Raw genomic sequence first — 15,245 nt, forward strand, 5'->3', positions numbered from 1 at the left:
TCCCTCAAAGTGTAAGCACCCTAGCCGAGGCTGGTCCACGCAGAGCAAACCCCCACCAACCCCGGCTCGCTCTCCAGAATGCGCCTGCCATACCCAAGGTCCCGGAATCTCGCCCAAGAAAAGAACAGCTTCAGGGGCCCTTTGGCAAAGCACCGGGGGGCTGAAAAGGGCAGGGAGGAAGCCTGTGACGACATCTACGCAGCGTCCAAGAGGCCAAAGAGCCAACGGACAGAAGAAGACATTACTCTGATGAGGGGGCACAGACTCCGTGCCGGGAAATTTCCCGCGTGGGGCAGGACGCAGGGCATGGGGTTGGGGCTTCCTAGGCCGGCCTGTGTGACCATCACAGGAGACGACCCACTTTGGCTCAGTAGTTTTTTTTTTTTTTTTTTTTTTGACCGTCTCTCTGGGCCCTGGATCGCCAGGAACAGAGAAATGCCAAAGTCTGCAAATGCAGGGCAATCGCCGTGTCAGCTGAGCTGAGCTATTTCCCAAACGAACACCTGGACGATGTAAATCACCCCAGCGGTAAACACTTCAGGCCGGCGCAGGCCGCGGGCTGGCGGGCGGCACCCTCCCACCCGGCCGGGGTCCATAAACCAGGCGCTGGCCCGCAATCACAAACGTCCCTCTCACCGAGAAAGACCCCTCCCGGGATGGGAGCAGAGCCCCTTCGCAGAGGCCACGCAGATAACCGACTGCCCTCGCCGCTGGCCGGCTTACCCTGGGCTGGTATCTGGAGCACAGTCAGAGGTCTGTGTCGTTACGGAGGGCCAGGCCCACGGGCGTCAAGGTGGCTATTTTCAAAGGCAGTGTGCAAAGGTAAAACCTAAAAAACAAACAAACAAAAGTCTTGTGTTTTAAACCTTGACAATAAAATCTGAATCATAGCCACAGTAATAACCGAAACGTCTCTGTGGAGGGTCCCCACAGTTAGTAGAAATCCAAGTGTTCTTCCCTCCTTTAAAACATAGTGAATTAAGAGGTTAAATCTTCTCCGTGCCACCCTGGAATCCCCGACCCTTGACGGATGACCCTGCATCTGGTGTAAGCGATGGTTATAAAGATCCCTGAATGGGGAGAAGCGGACGGCGGAGGACAGAATACATCGCCCGAAAGGTCACCTCCTTACATTCTGATGCTCTCCTTTAAGAAGAGAAATCTCTCCTTATAATTATCTGCTTAGGGGGAGTCTTTTAAACGACATGTTCCTCCGTCAACGGCACAGTTGTCCGCTTTGTAAAAGCGGCCTGGGGCGTAGGCTCTTTATGGCTCTGTTCCTTTCTCCCCACGGCCCGGAACCAGAGACGCGGAGGGAACCCGAGAGCAGTTCCCCTGCCTCTGGGATCAACTTTGCACCAAAGAAAAATAACCCGGAGAAATTATTCCTCAGCCAGGAACGAAGGAAGCCAGGATCAGATGGTTGCTGATCAGAGCAAATATTTAAACTGGATAAGTCAAGTCGAGCATTATTAAATAAAGCTTGTTTAATATGTCTCAAACAGAAAATGTCTTTTGAGGAGGGTTTTAGACGTGGGACTAGAAATCTGGCTGGGTGCATGTCTTGAGGCTTAATTGGTGTGCCCGGGATTTGTGTTCTTCAGACAGAAGCACGCTGTTCCTCCACGAATTGGTGTCCCCACCCCCCTCCCCTGCCCGCCGCCCGGTCGTCCTAAAACGAAAGCAGGAAAGGTTTTAGGTAGCTGTTGAAACGGTTAATGCAACACAATGCGCGTGAGGCCGCTGGCCCACGTTTTCACGTGGATGCATCAGACAAAGTGTAGCCTGGCCACCTTGGTGACGGGGGTGACGGGCCACGGGCGAGATCACCCGTGTGCACAGCCACGTTTTCCCACCACGGTGCAGCGGGCAGCCGCTGACCCGTGCTCCCGCCAAACCTAAAACCACTCTCTGATGGGTTTTACACGATTTACGTTTTTCTGATGTATTTAGAGGACGCCAGATGTCTACGTTCAAATGAAAAAAAAAAAATCATTGGGAATATAAGATCCCGCCCCTTCCCCACATTTGCTCGCTCATGACAGACGCCAGGTCTGTGTGCGTGTGCCGGCCAATTCAGAGCCGGGTCGGGGGTCTCCGCAGAGGGTCGGGAGGGGAGTTGGGTGTGTGTGACCACGGGCGCGTCTTTCTCTCCGGGCCACGTTTTCTCCTTCTGTAAGAAGGGTGGGGGCTGGTGACGCGCTGAGGCTCGTCCCCCTCGCTGAGAGTCTTTGCACTTCTCAGCGACCACTGTCTAGCTCGTTAAAGTCTCCAGACCCGCGGGAAGGAACACCCAGAACCAGCTCGAAGCCGGACCTCAGAGAGCAGGCTGAGTCCCTCCCGTGCGCCTGGGCAGGGGAGTTACGCCTTGTCTTTCTTCCCTCACCCCCAAAGTGATCTTTATATTCACTTAAGGGTTTTCGTTGTCAATGGACTAGACACGGATCGGACGGGGCACCCGGGACCCACAGCCCCCGTCTGATTCATCTGCCTGAGATGCAGTCACGTGCATCGTCAGACCCTATGGATTCCCTTCCTAAAAACCCCATGTCGCCCAGGGCCCTTCCTCAGGAAATCTGATTCCCTTTATCCCCAACACGGACAGACGGGCCGTCTACTTTTCGGCTCAGACCCACGGCCTGACCCTTCCCGTTAAGTCACCCTGGGCAGCAGCGTAGGCGGTGAGGGAAAACGTCCGGCAATGCGGCAGCAAAGCCTTGGTGCGGAGACCGTGGGAGCGGTCCGGCACCCCCGGCTGCCGTGCCTGTTCCCGGACAGGTGCCGCTGCCCCCTTCTTAGCGGACACCTGTGCATGCTGCCCGCAGGGACGGTGGCCCCGGCGACGGCCACGGAGCCTCAGGGCAGGACGGCGGGCAGCCCGACAGCGGCTTCTGTGCTCAGCTTTCCGGAGCCCTCGTCAGGCCAGAGGGGACGGGACAGCTGGGAATGCGTTGGTGGGGAGGTGCTCAGAGGGTGGCCTGGACTCTGGGTGGACGGGCAGGGGCCCAGGGGACCGAGGCCAGCGTTGGAGCAGGGCTGCTGTGGAAGAACCCCACGTGCCACTCCGGTTGGGTCAGTGAGAGCGGCTGGGGAGCCTGGCCGTCGCTCCCAGCAGGGCAGAGGCAGCCCCTCCACCCCCTGAGCGTCAAAGCAGGAAGCCCGGGGGTCTGGAGAGGCACCATCTGCAAGACTGGACGTGTGACCGGCCTGGGACACGGCGGGGGGAGGGGGTGATGGATGGGCCGGGCGGGAGAGGAGAAGAAAGCTGTGGGGTCAGGGACGTGTGGTGAGGAGCAGAAGGAGGAAAGTCCACTAGGGGCAGGGGGACCCCGCATCACCCTCCCCTTCACCGTCTGGCAGCAGCTCGTCCCCTGCTGCTCCCACCCTAAGCCTCCCACCCCGCCCCCTGGCGGCTCTCAACCCTGACTGTCCCTGATGGTCCCCCAGAAAGCTTTGACGGTGCGGAAGCCTGGCACCACCCCCAGAGATCGGGGAGGCCTTAGGCTGGGCGGGGGTCCCCACCAATGTTTTTACTGGCTCCCAGGGGTTCCGTGAACAGTCAGGGACTGAGACCGCTGTCCTGACCCTAAACTTCCAGGTGCAGACTTCTTCTGTGAGCTTCCTCTTGTCTAACTGGACACGGCAGAGGCTTGGCTGTTGGTAACTCGCGCACTGGAGACGCTGTGTGCATGGTGGGCCAGCCCTGGTCCGGGGATGCAGCATCGGTAAGGATGCCCGTGGCGTGCACACCGGGCTGGGCATCTGGGCGACCCCTCGTTAACTTGCACACCCCGCTCCTGGCCCAGGGCCTAGCGTCCAAACTGAAAGAACAGACAGGTTCTGAGCCCAGAGTGGGACTTCCACAAAGCTCTCTCGAATCTTCGCGTGGCTCCCTCTTCCTTGGTAAAGGTAGCAGGACAAAATAAAAACAAAATTTTAAATTCTTCTGGGAAAAAAAAAAAAGCAAATCTTGATGAACTGGAACGTACAGCCCAGTTACCTGTGCTAAGTAACCCTCATGTTCCGTTGGCCCCTTGTAAATCGCAAGCCTCCTTCATGAGACTTCACGTAGAGTATCGAGAAGTCCAGACACCGTCGGGGAGCCTCACGCGGCCTCATTCATGGCAACACCCTATGGGGCGCGTGTTACTTTGTGCCCATTTCGCAGATGGGGTAAGTGGAGGTGACTGCCCTGAAGCACACAGGTAGTTTGTGCCAGAGCTGGGGTGGGAACCCCGTCGGCAGTGCGGGGAAGAGAGGCGGGCGCCGCAGCCGAAGATGGAATGTTATCTCGGAGAACCCCTCGGACGGTGTCAAAGCAGCAGGTTGGCCCCACCAGCTCTGCTCCTCTCCGTGGGGCGCTCTTGCCTCTGAGGGCCTCCGTTCGCTGCCCCACAAGGTGGGGCTCAGCTGGGGTGGCCCCGCACACGCGCAGCCTGCCCTCCACAGGCAGGAACGCGCGACCACCTTCCTCCTCCGTTGGGCCTCCCGTGGGGCTGGTGACGGGCTGGGGTCTGTTTGTTCTCAGGGAAGGAAGAACCCTTTCTAGAAATGCCAAGCCTCTCTTTGCCGAGACAAACCTCGGGGCTTGACACAGAAAGAGAGTGAGGCAGGCTCGGGAAGGAGGCAGGAGCTCTGGCTGGCCCATCGGACCCCCCGCCCCTCTGACACGGCTCCGGCCTCCGTGCGAGTGGTGGGAGGGCACGCGGCCCCTCCCTACGAGGAGATGGGAGCCAGCCCTGTCCCTGCTTCTCCATGAGGCTGTGGCTTCTGCAGAGCCAGGGCCCGGCCAAACTGCCTCCCGCAGCCTCTGACCCCAGAGGCCAGGCCTCCCCTCTACTCGGTAGGCCCAGGAGCCTCCCCTATGCCCTCTAAGCCCTGCCCACCTGACCTCAGCTCTGGGACCCCCCCTCCCATCTCCAGGCTGTAAAAGGGGGCTCCTCCTGCCTCTGAAGTGTGGCTGTGAGAATTACGTGAGGCAATGATCCATGCTTGTAAAGGGCCAGCCCAGAGCCTTCCAGAACCTTCCGCAGAGTCACAACAATAAGAAACAAACAGCCCAAATGGGGCACCGGCCCAGAAATAGCTCATCCTGGCACCAACCAGAGGAGGTAGGGACCACCTAGGACGCATTTTTCAGATGCAAATACTGAGGCACGGAGCAGTTAGGAGTTTACCCACACGTGGAGCGGACATTGGAACCCAGGCGGTCTGGCTGAGGGCCGTCAGCCTCTATAGTCTCTCCATACACTTGACAGATGGGAGCTAAGATTATTACTGGGGGGGGGGGGGGAGGTTGATCATTATTTGGTTTTTAAAACACTTTTAATTTGGGGATCATTACACACACACACACACAGTTGTAAGGAATAATTTGGGAAGATCCCTGTATACCTTCCGGCCAGTTTCCCTCAGTGGTGACGCCCTGCATAGCTTCGGCATGAGGTCACAACCGGGATGTGACATCAGCGCAGCCGACCGTGTTATTCAGGCCAAAGGGGAGCAGGGCTCCCAGGAAAGTGAGGCGTCTGCTCAGACCCCATGGCCCTCCACTCGGTACCCCTCGCCCTGCCCTCCTTTTTCCCTTAACATGACCTGACGCTTGCGGGTCTGGTTACTCTCCCCCAGAGACGCAAGTTGCGGGAGGTCAGAGATTTGCCCGTGGCGTTCGCTGCCGTATCCCCTGCGTGGAGAACAGGGCCTGTCACGTCCGGCCTTAGTACATAGTTTTGAACAGATGGGTGAGTGAATGATGCTTCCTCACGGGGCCACATGAGCTCCCTTTTAAAAACACCTATAAACTGGGCTCAGTACTCCCGACCTGCAGGGTGTGGTGAGATCAGGGCAACCCGAGACCTGTCGAGAGTCCGGCCCTTGGTGTCCAGGGGGGGGGTCTCAGCACGGTGGCTGGGGCTGTGCTCCCTCTCCCACCCGGGGAAGCTTGCCCCTGCCCCTCCAGCCTGTGTCGCTGACCTGACCGTTCTGGGAGTCTCACTGCCGCCCTCCCTCCGGGGTCTCTGGGGTTTGTCAGGCCCTATAAAGGGCCTGTGATCTTTCAACAGTTAGAGCATCGCCAATAAGAGGGTTGCTTTGCGGCACTTGAAGGAGGAGGGCTTTCTGGAGGGTGGCACGGGTCTTAAGTACCCTGAAGTCGGCTAATTCGTCTCGCTTGGAATAACAGACATTTAACACCTTCCATTGTTCTGGGCCTGGGCCCCAGAGCCCTGCTGGGACTGGGGGGCCGCGGGTTCCTCCGGTTCACAGGGGAGGCCGCCCTCCTCAGCACCAGGTCTGAGACCCAGTCTCCCCCTAGCAAGCCTACCAAACCCGAGGGATCGCCACACCCCACACCTGCCTCCTTGGAGGAGGAAGCGGGGCATGGGATCTCGTAGTGTCAACAGCCCCTTAAGCGATAATCCTAGACGTACTTGCCCCTCGTGCCTTTTCTTATATTTGCCATTTCAGTTCCTGACGAGTGGGGGATCTGAAAACCACCACATTTCTTCCTATTGTAAAGTAAGTGCCGTATGTTTATTATAAAACAAAACATTCATAAACGTTGAAAAAAAAATTAAAAAAAAAAACAAAACAAAACATTCAGTATAGAAAGTTGATTAAGAAAGGGAAACACTTAAGGAATAATTTCTTGATTATCCATAACCCTGCCATTTGGGGATTAGCCACTTTATGCATTTTGCTATATTTTCTCTCTCTTTCTCTCCATTTATGTACATGTGTATAACACAGTTAGAATGATATAATTTTAGATCCTGTTTTCCCCATAACCACTGTATCATGAAATGTTTCTGTTCCTTTAAAATATCATTTGGGAACACGTATATTTAAAAATAATTGTCTTTTAACGTTTATTTTTTTTTTTTTAGTTTTTTTTTTTTTCTTTCAACGTTTATTTATCCCTGGGACAGAGAGAGACAGAGCATGAATGGGGGAGGGGCAGAGAGAGAGGGAGACACAGAATCAGAAACAGGCTCTAGGCTCTGAGCCATCAGCCCAGAGCCCGACGCGGGGCCCGAACTCATGGACCGCGAGATCGTGACTTGGCTGAAGTCGGACACTTAACCGACTGTGCCACCCAGGCGCCCCATCGTTTATTTATTTTTGAGAGAGAGAGAGAGAGAGAGACAGAGCACGAGTGGGGGAGGGGCAGAGAGAGAGGGAGACACAGAATCTGAAACAGGCTCCAGGCTCCGAGCCGTCGGCACAGAGCCCGATGCGGGGCTCGAACCCCAGAACCGCGAGATCGGGACCTGAGCCCAAGTCGGACGCTCAACTGACTGAGCCGCCCAGGCGCCCCGGAACACGTATGTTTTAAAACTGAAAAACCGAACCCTGTTGTGGACAACAAAGAAGATGCTTCTGCAGAGTGAGCAGGAAAGCCAAGACAGGACGCAGCCCGTCCTACTCCTGACCGACGTGGGGGCTGCTCCTGGACGGGCACCTTCGTACACGAGGATGCGGATGCAAATCCTTGGACGCGAGTCGCGTGTTTGTTTCCTGCGGTAACTTCCCGGTGCGGGAGCCACAGCTCAGAGGGTGTGGACGCTTCTAAGCTCCTGTGTGTACACTGACAAGTCACCGCGTGGAGAGGCTGTAAATTCACGGACCCGTCCCCCAGCTGTGCCCACGAGCGCCTGTATCTTTCCACCTTGGTGTTCAGGCCTTTGCCTTGTTTTTTTGCTTTTTGTTTTTGCTAATTTAAGGAGCCAGGACTTGGAGTCACCACTGTGGTTCTGAGATGACTTCACTTCTAAACACCTTCATCTGGTCCATTAGCTACCACACTGGGAGACAGCAACTGCGGGGTGTTATGGGAACGGAGGAGCCGGCTCTCCGTCTGTGAGAGCATCAATTCCCTTTGCAGAGCTCAGGCATGGGGACAGGGGCCACCCCTCTGAACAGCTGTCATTCGTGGCTGCCTGTGGGGAATTTGCTGGAGAGGCCAGCCCCGGGGAAACTGGAGCCGGAGGAAGGGGGCACAGAGACTTCTCGTGAGATTGTGGGTGGGAAGGATGGCTTGCAAACTCACCCCCTGTGGCTGAAAGAAGCTTGCCGTAAGGAGCCTGCCCCTTTTAAAAAGCAAACACAAGAAATGGACCCTTTGAAGGGTCCGAACCCATGACATTCGGCGCATTCACGGCATCGTGCAGTCGCCACCTCTGTGTGGTCCCCCGACATCTCTGTCGTCCCCAAAGACACCAGGCCCGTTCGCACTCCCCGTTCTCCGTAGGCCGGCCTGGAACCGCACATCCGCCCTCCGTCTCCCTCACTTGCCTCTTTGGGATATTTCACAGGAGCGGAGCCCCACAGCTTGCCAGCCTTTGTGTCTCCCTGCCCCCCGCATCACCATTCCCAGCTGCTGCCTGCCGTGCCCGGGGCTCGTACGGCTGGGCGATAGGCCACCGCCTGGACGGACCGCGGTCTGTCCATCCAGTCTCCCGCTGACGGACACTTGCACTGTTCGCAGCTTTGGGTTACGTCCGCAGCAGTGGGATTGCGGATCTGACGGACACTCCGGATTTAACTTTCTGAGGAGCTGTCGGACGGTTTTCCACAGCACCGCCCCTTCCACGTCCCCACCAGCAGGGCAGGGGGGGTCCGATCTGTGTACAGAGGGAGAGATAACGGCTTATTCCAACAGCATCTTCCCGAGACGCCGTCCTGCCTTCTTGGTCCACGTAACAATCCCAGTGTGGCACTCCCGTGCTGTCACCTGGCCGGCGGTCTATTTGAGACCCTTGGCAGGCCACAGCCCCCTTAATGTTCTGATGCCTCCACCTCCTGGCTATGCCTCCGCCCCTCCCGCCTCAGTTTCCTCCCTTAGGAAACGACGCAGCTACGTCTAGTTGACTGGCTGCCCCAAGCCCCGTGACAGGCGTGTGGTGGCGCCTCGTAATGACGAGCCATGAGGTCCCATCCAGGAGGCGCGTGGGGGGCCGTCAGAGGCCGACCGAGGGACCCCCGAGCCTGTGCGGTTTCACCAACTCACTACGTTGCCATCGATAATGCAAAACAGACGATTAGAACCACATCTGAGCACGACTGACAAGTGCCTCTAATACATACAGAAATGGCCAGAGGGGGTGGGTCTGAGCCAGGCTGGTTCCAGTGTCCCTGTGACAGAGAGGATGGTGTGGCCGTCAGGGGGGACCGGATGCCCCACCTCTGTGGCCTAGCAGTCTCCGTATAAAACCTTCAAGGGCTAAATAAATGCAGTAATTTACAGAGAAGAGGCCTCCCAGGGCTGCCTCTGGCACTGAGGCCTGAGGACCAGGCCAGCATCTGTCTTCTCGGGTGACATGTTCCTGTCAACAGTCACCCTAGCGGGAACAGGACCTAGCAAGACAGTGTGGCACCCTCCCTTCTGCTCTGTGTTCTTCTTGGTGGTGAAGGGGAGGGGGCAGCTGCAGGGCTGCAGGGCTGCACGGCAGGGGAGGGCAGGGGTGGGGAGGGGTGGGGCAGGGGAGGGCAGGGGGGGGCAGGGGAGGGCAGTGCTGCAGGGCTGCAGGGCAGGGGAGGGCAGTGCTGCAGGGCTGCAGGGCAGGGAAGGGCAGTGGAGGGCAGTGCTGCAGGGCTGCAGGGCAGGGGAGGGCAGGGGAGGGCAGAGCTGCAGAGCAGGGAGGGCTCAGTTCTCTCTCCCCAGTTGTCCTGGCTCCCTGAGGCCTACGGGATCAGAGCCGAGTCCCCCGGAAGTCCAGACTCCCTCAGGGACGCAGGGCTGAGTGTGGCGCAAAGCCTCGCAGGCCCAGAGCGAGCAGGATGGGAGTCTGGACCCGCAGTCCAGGCAGGTGGGCTTCCAAGGAGCGCGGGGCACACGCCCTGGCCTTGCACGGAGGTCCGGTTCTAGAGCACGCTCTTTTCAGCACGCTGTGATCTCGGGCAAATCTCACATCTCTCCAAGGGGTACATTTCTTTCAGTTTTATCTCTGTATTTGAGAGAGAGAGAGAGAGAGAGAGAGAGAGAGAGAGAGAGAGAGAGAGGGGTAGCAGAGGAGGGGGACGGGGTGGGGGGAGAGAGAATCTTAAGCAGGGCCCACGCTGAGCCGGGCTCGGTCCCACAACCCTGGGATCGTGGCCTGAGCCCAAATCAAGAGTCGACGCTTAACCAACCGAGCCACCCACGTGCCCCAAGGGACCCATTTTTATCTACAAGACGAAGACGAGCAATTTTCACCTGCCAGGGTGGTGAAATGAAACAAACACAACGTTCGTTGACAGGCATAAATAATTTCGCGGGTGTGAAAAGGGGCGTGTTTTGGCCAGCGGCGTCCAATGCAAATATAACTCAAGCCACATATGTAATTTGAAATTTTCTAGCGACCGCGTTAAAAAAGATGTAGAAAGAAACAGGCGGAACTGATTTTAAAATACCTTAACCCAATATATCCAACGCGTTATCCTGCAGTTAATGTGAAGATGGAGATATTTAAAGTTCCTTTATACTAACTCTTCAAAATATGGCAGCACATCTCAGTTCAGACCAGCCACACTGCCAGGGCTCAGTAGCCACGTGTGGCTGTGCAGAGTGTGTCTAGAACCATCCTATTTCCTGGGCAAGAGGAGTCCCACCCCGGGTGGGGGGGGGGGGTGCTGTCTGCCATATCACCAGTCTGTCCTGATGGGGCACTGGCTTCCCGAGGGGGGAGACGGTGCAGAGGTGGGGATCAGGTAGGTCCTTGCTAGTTCCACAGCTTTAGGGTTTGATACGTTTGGGGGCGGGGTTAACTTAAAAATCTGTTTGCATATAAAGAAGATGCAAATTTTAGCGAGAAGGATGCTCACTGCAGTGTCATCACAATCGGGTGGCTGTGAAATCAGCCAAGTGGCCGCAGAAATCGTCACCTCGAGGTAAATGGTGACCTGGACAAGGCGGGGGTGGGGGTGGTGGTCAGTGACCGGGGGAGGGTGGAAGCCAGGCGAGTGGGTGAGAAGGCCGGCGATCCCATTTCTGTGTTTTCAGTAAGAAAACCTGGATGGACATTGACCAAAATGTTCACTGTCATCTCCGGCTGGTGGAGCACGGTGGGTTTTTGGCCTCCTCTTTTTTTTTTTTTTTTTATCTGTACGTTCCAATTTTCCTGTAACAAATGGCGTTAGTTGAGGAATATGTAAATTTTCAAAAATAAACGCGATATATTGGAATTGTAATATAATTCTGCTTTCAGGGTGGTAAAGGGAAAACGAATCACTCACCACAGTTGGGATGAGAAGGGGGGCTCTGACTTCTCTGAGGTTCCATGACACCGAGTGTCTGAAATCCCCACCCGACCCTTCCCCTAGATTCACCCCAACTTACTCGGTCCTCCGCGGGCATCCTGTTCCTATTAGACCGTAAGCAACTTCAGGGGCCCGGAAAAGCTTCGCTGAACATCTACTAAATTCCTGGACCTGTGCATCTTTATTATTTTTAAATTTTTATTAAAAAAATTTTTTATGCCATTTATTTATTTTTGAGAGACAGAGTAGGACAGAGCATGAGCGGGGTAGGAGCAGAGAGAGAAGGAAACACAGAATCCGAAGCAGGCTCCAGGCTCTGAGCCGTCAGCACAGAGCCGGACGCGGGGCTCAAACCCACGGACCGTGAGATCATGACCTGACCCGAAGTCGGACACGTAAGCAGCCGAGCCACCCAGGCACCCCTGTCCATCTTCATTAATATTAACATTAATCCCGTCCTCCCGACAGCCAGAGACAGGAAGGCACTCGCACCGTCCCCAGGTTACAGATGAGGAAGCCACGCAGAGCAAGGGTTAAGTAACTGCCCGGGTTCACGCTCCCGGTGAATGGTGGTGCCCGGGTCCTGAAGCCAGACCGTCCACCTCTAGACCACATGCCCCTTCTCCTTGACTACACAGACCACGGCCCCTTCCTCTAAATCACATTTCTGGCTCCTGGCAGGGTGGACTCCATCCGTATCTCTGACTCTTCTGTGCCTCCCTGGGGGTCCCAGCTTGGTGGGAGCCCAGTGTTGAGCTGACCCTCAGCCACCGCTGACCCACTGCAGCAAGAGAAGGTGTGTGCCTTCAGTGCTCTGCTTTGGGCCCGGAGCAAAATCAAGGGAGTCTTAGGATCAGGACAGGAGGAACTGTAAAAGGAGAAGTGTGAACAGCCAAGAAGATGAACGTGTGTGTGTGTGCGTGCGTGTGTGTAGGCTGTGTGTGTGTAGGGTATATTTTCGTGGGGTGGGAGCTGGAGAGGGGGGCTGTTTAGTTTAGGCAAAGGCTCAAGCTGGTCCTTGCTGTTAGCAGGAAGCCCAAATGGGGAGTCAGGAAAAGACCCCAGGGATGCCGCACGCCTCGGACAACGGCGTTCCTCCCTTCTCGTACCCCGGACTTGGACGCTCACAAGAATTTGCAGGACACCGTGCCGTGCGGGCGCTGTGCTGGCCCAGGGTGCCTGGTAAGGACAGCCAACACTGACAGGGCCCCCCGGGAGCCGTCAGGAGCAGGCGCGTCTGAAGAATGTCGCCTCCGTTAACCGCTGCAACGCCCTCACCTGCCCCCTGAGCTCCCAGCCCTGGCTGTCCCAGGGCACCGAGGTGTGTGGCCAAAGTTCCACCTCCAGCACGCACAGAGTGGCCGGTGAGCGCCGCCTCGCCTCAGCAGCTCCGCAGACTGCCTCCCAGGGAGAAGCAGGCCTTTGTGGGAGACGACGGGTTCCCTTTGAGGAAGAGACCCCCGGGAGCCTTAAGACATGCTGCTACCGGGCCGCCCAGACGTTCTGATCTCACTGGTCTGGGTGGGACCCGGGATCAGTCTGGGTTTTGTGTTTGTTTTTGGATCAACTCGGGTGATTCTCTAACCCTTTGCCACTCAGCGGGCGTCCCTGTCGCAAGAGTCCCTCTGGGTTTAACGCCCAGTGTCACTGTCTTGAAATTCATCGCTGTTGAGCGGGGAGGGGCCTGGTGCTTCCTTTCGGCCCTGGGCCCCCGGGGTTATGCAGCCCCGCCTGCCAAGTTCTTCCTCCCACAGACCCAGGCTCCCGACTCAACACCTGAGGCCGGCCTGGGCTTTCTGGATGTTGTAAAATACAGATGGCGGCTTGTGGCGGCCCAGGTTATACAACACGAGGTAATCAATCCGACGAGTAAACACAGCGTAGACAATCAAAACCAGCCACGGTGCAAAACGGGGCAGAAGGCTGAGAGGCCGTGAGAGGCGGGGACAGGACCGAGGGCAGCACCTCACCTCGGGCCTGGCCCCCGCCCTCAGGGTTTGCTCCTTCACAGGGCTGATGGTGGTGCACCCCACCGATGCCTCCCCTCGCCTCTCCCTGCCCAGATGGTCTCTCTCCCTCCTCCGCTCCGCCAAGCTCCCCATTCCCTATAACCACCGTGGTGGTGGTGGTGGTGGCGGGGGGGGGGGGGGGTGGGGGGTACCCCCACGTGTTTCGTCAACCGTCGAAACCCGGCCCCCTGTGGATGGGGCCTTGTTTGGAGAAAGGGTCTTTGCAGACGTGATTAGGTTAAGAATTGCGGAGGAGACCACCCTGAATCCTCTCCCTAGACCAGAGGGGAGGAGAGGCTGTAGAGGACAGGGACAGAAGAGGAGGGACTCGGTCACAAGCTGAGGGACGCCTGGGCCCCTAAGACCTGGAAGAGGCGGGAAGGATCCTCCCCTCCAGCCTTTGGAGCGAGGCCCTGTGACACCGTGAGTTGGGGCCTTCTGGCCTCCCAAACCGGGAGACAATAAGTTGTTGTTGCTCTAATCACCTGGTTGGAGGCAATTATTTTTGGCAGCTCCCTCCAACTTCCTCTCTGCTTTGTTTTGTGCCAGCTTCGTGAGCTCTCCCCCGCCTGCTGTAAGCCGGGCGAGGCTCTGTGTGTGTGCGTGCTGCTCACGGCCGTGGCCCCAGTGCCTTTACAGCGGCAACCGGAGCCTTGGGGCCCCAGGGAGCGAGAAGCATTGCTCTGGTCCTCAAAGTGACCTGTGGGGCAGCGAACTGCCAGCAAAGCCCGGACCTCAGCCGCAGGCAGCCCGGTGACTCCCGGGAGGGGTCCGCTCCTCTGACTCACACCCGGAGACCCCCACCCCCACCGCGAGCGCCCCAAGCCCTTGTCTTCCCAGCTGCCCAGCGTGCTCCCCCTCACTGGGGCCCCAGGACGCGATGCTCAAGTAGATGCCCACGCCCGTCTCTGCGTCTTAATTTAGATCATCCCGATGGATGGGTGTCCTGCCGACCATCTTCTTCGCGCCCCTCCCGATTCAGTCCTCCCTTCCTTGGCGGCCGACCTGCCTGGACTCCATCGTCCCACCCTGGCCTGTGCTCCCGGCTGGAGCTGGCAGCGGGGGCTCCGTGGACCACAGGACAGTGAGGGGAGGGAGGCTGGGTGCTCTCTGCTCCCTCCCCGCTGGGCCACCTCCACCTGGCGGGCGGTGTCCCCTACCTGAGGTCACAGCTCCCGTTGGGGTCCTCTCCATGTGGACACCCTGCCATGATGTCACCTGTGTCCCCTCATCCCTACAGTCCCCTGCTGCTGCCTCCCATCCCTCCCCCCGGTCCACAGACCTTGCCCACACCTTGCAAATGTTGCTGTTGTTAAAGCCCCTTCAATTTATGTTATTTGTTTATTTTGAGACAGCCAGCCAGAGAGAATCCCAAGCAGGCTTCGCGCTGTCAGCAATAGAGCCCGACGTGGGGCTCAAACCCATGAACCGTGAGATCGTGACCTGAGCCGAAATCAAGAGCCGGATGCTTCACCGACTGAGCCAGCCAGGTGCCCCCAAACGCCTTCAATTTAAAACCCAGTTCGAACGGCTGTTTATTTCCAGCCCAGCGAGACCCGGACTGATCCCGTGTCCCTAACCGGGCTATTACCGGTTACCCGCTGTCCACGCCCCTGACGCCTGCTGGAAGGTGGGGTTCCGCGCCCAGTTTACACCCCGGAGGAGACACTCCCCGCCGGAACACGGGCTCGGGGAGCCCAGGGGCTTCGTCTTCCTTTTCCTGGAATTCCTGCTGAGATCATGGCAGAGTCGCCCCTAGTCGTACGAGCGGGTCCAGGGAGGCGGATCCCCCAGGGGTAACGTTTCGCAAAAGGGCCGTCCGAAGGTGCCAGCGGCGTCTCAATGCGGACGCCACCCACCTGGTCACTCACATCTCTGTCAGATCTACCTGTGGTCGTGCGCGCGTGTGAGCTCACGGGTGTGCGTGACGTGGGTCGTGCCGCCTCCGCACGCGGTCGTGGCACGGCACGTTTCCCTCAGCACCGGGAAGCTGCTAATCTG

General features: G+C 57.6%; 1 long non-coding RNA gene across 4 annotated transcripts in view; it reads right to left on the minus strand.

Moving 5' to 3' along the window:
• LOC121009899 (uncharacterized) overlaps positions 1-15,245 on the minus strand; it is a 146,476-nt gene that overhangs the window by 88,047 nt on the left and 43,184 nt on the right. For all 4 annotated transcript variants that reach the window (XR_005780903.1, XR_005780904.1, XR_005780902.1 and 1 more), the window contains exon 2: positions 724-829. This is a non-coding gene — a long non-coding RNA (uncharacterized LOC121009899). The remainder of the gene's footprint in view (positions 1-723; positions 830-15,245) is intronic.

Source organism: Herpailurus yagouaroundi, unplaced genomic scaffold (genome assembly GCF_014898765.1).
Source record: "Herpailurus yagouaroundi ecotype Mexico unplaced genomic scaffold, PumYag 190, whole genome shotgun sequence".
NCBI classification, from domain to species: Eukaryota; Metazoa; Chordata; class Mammalia; order Carnivora; family Felidae; genus Herpailurus; species Herpailurus yagouaroundi.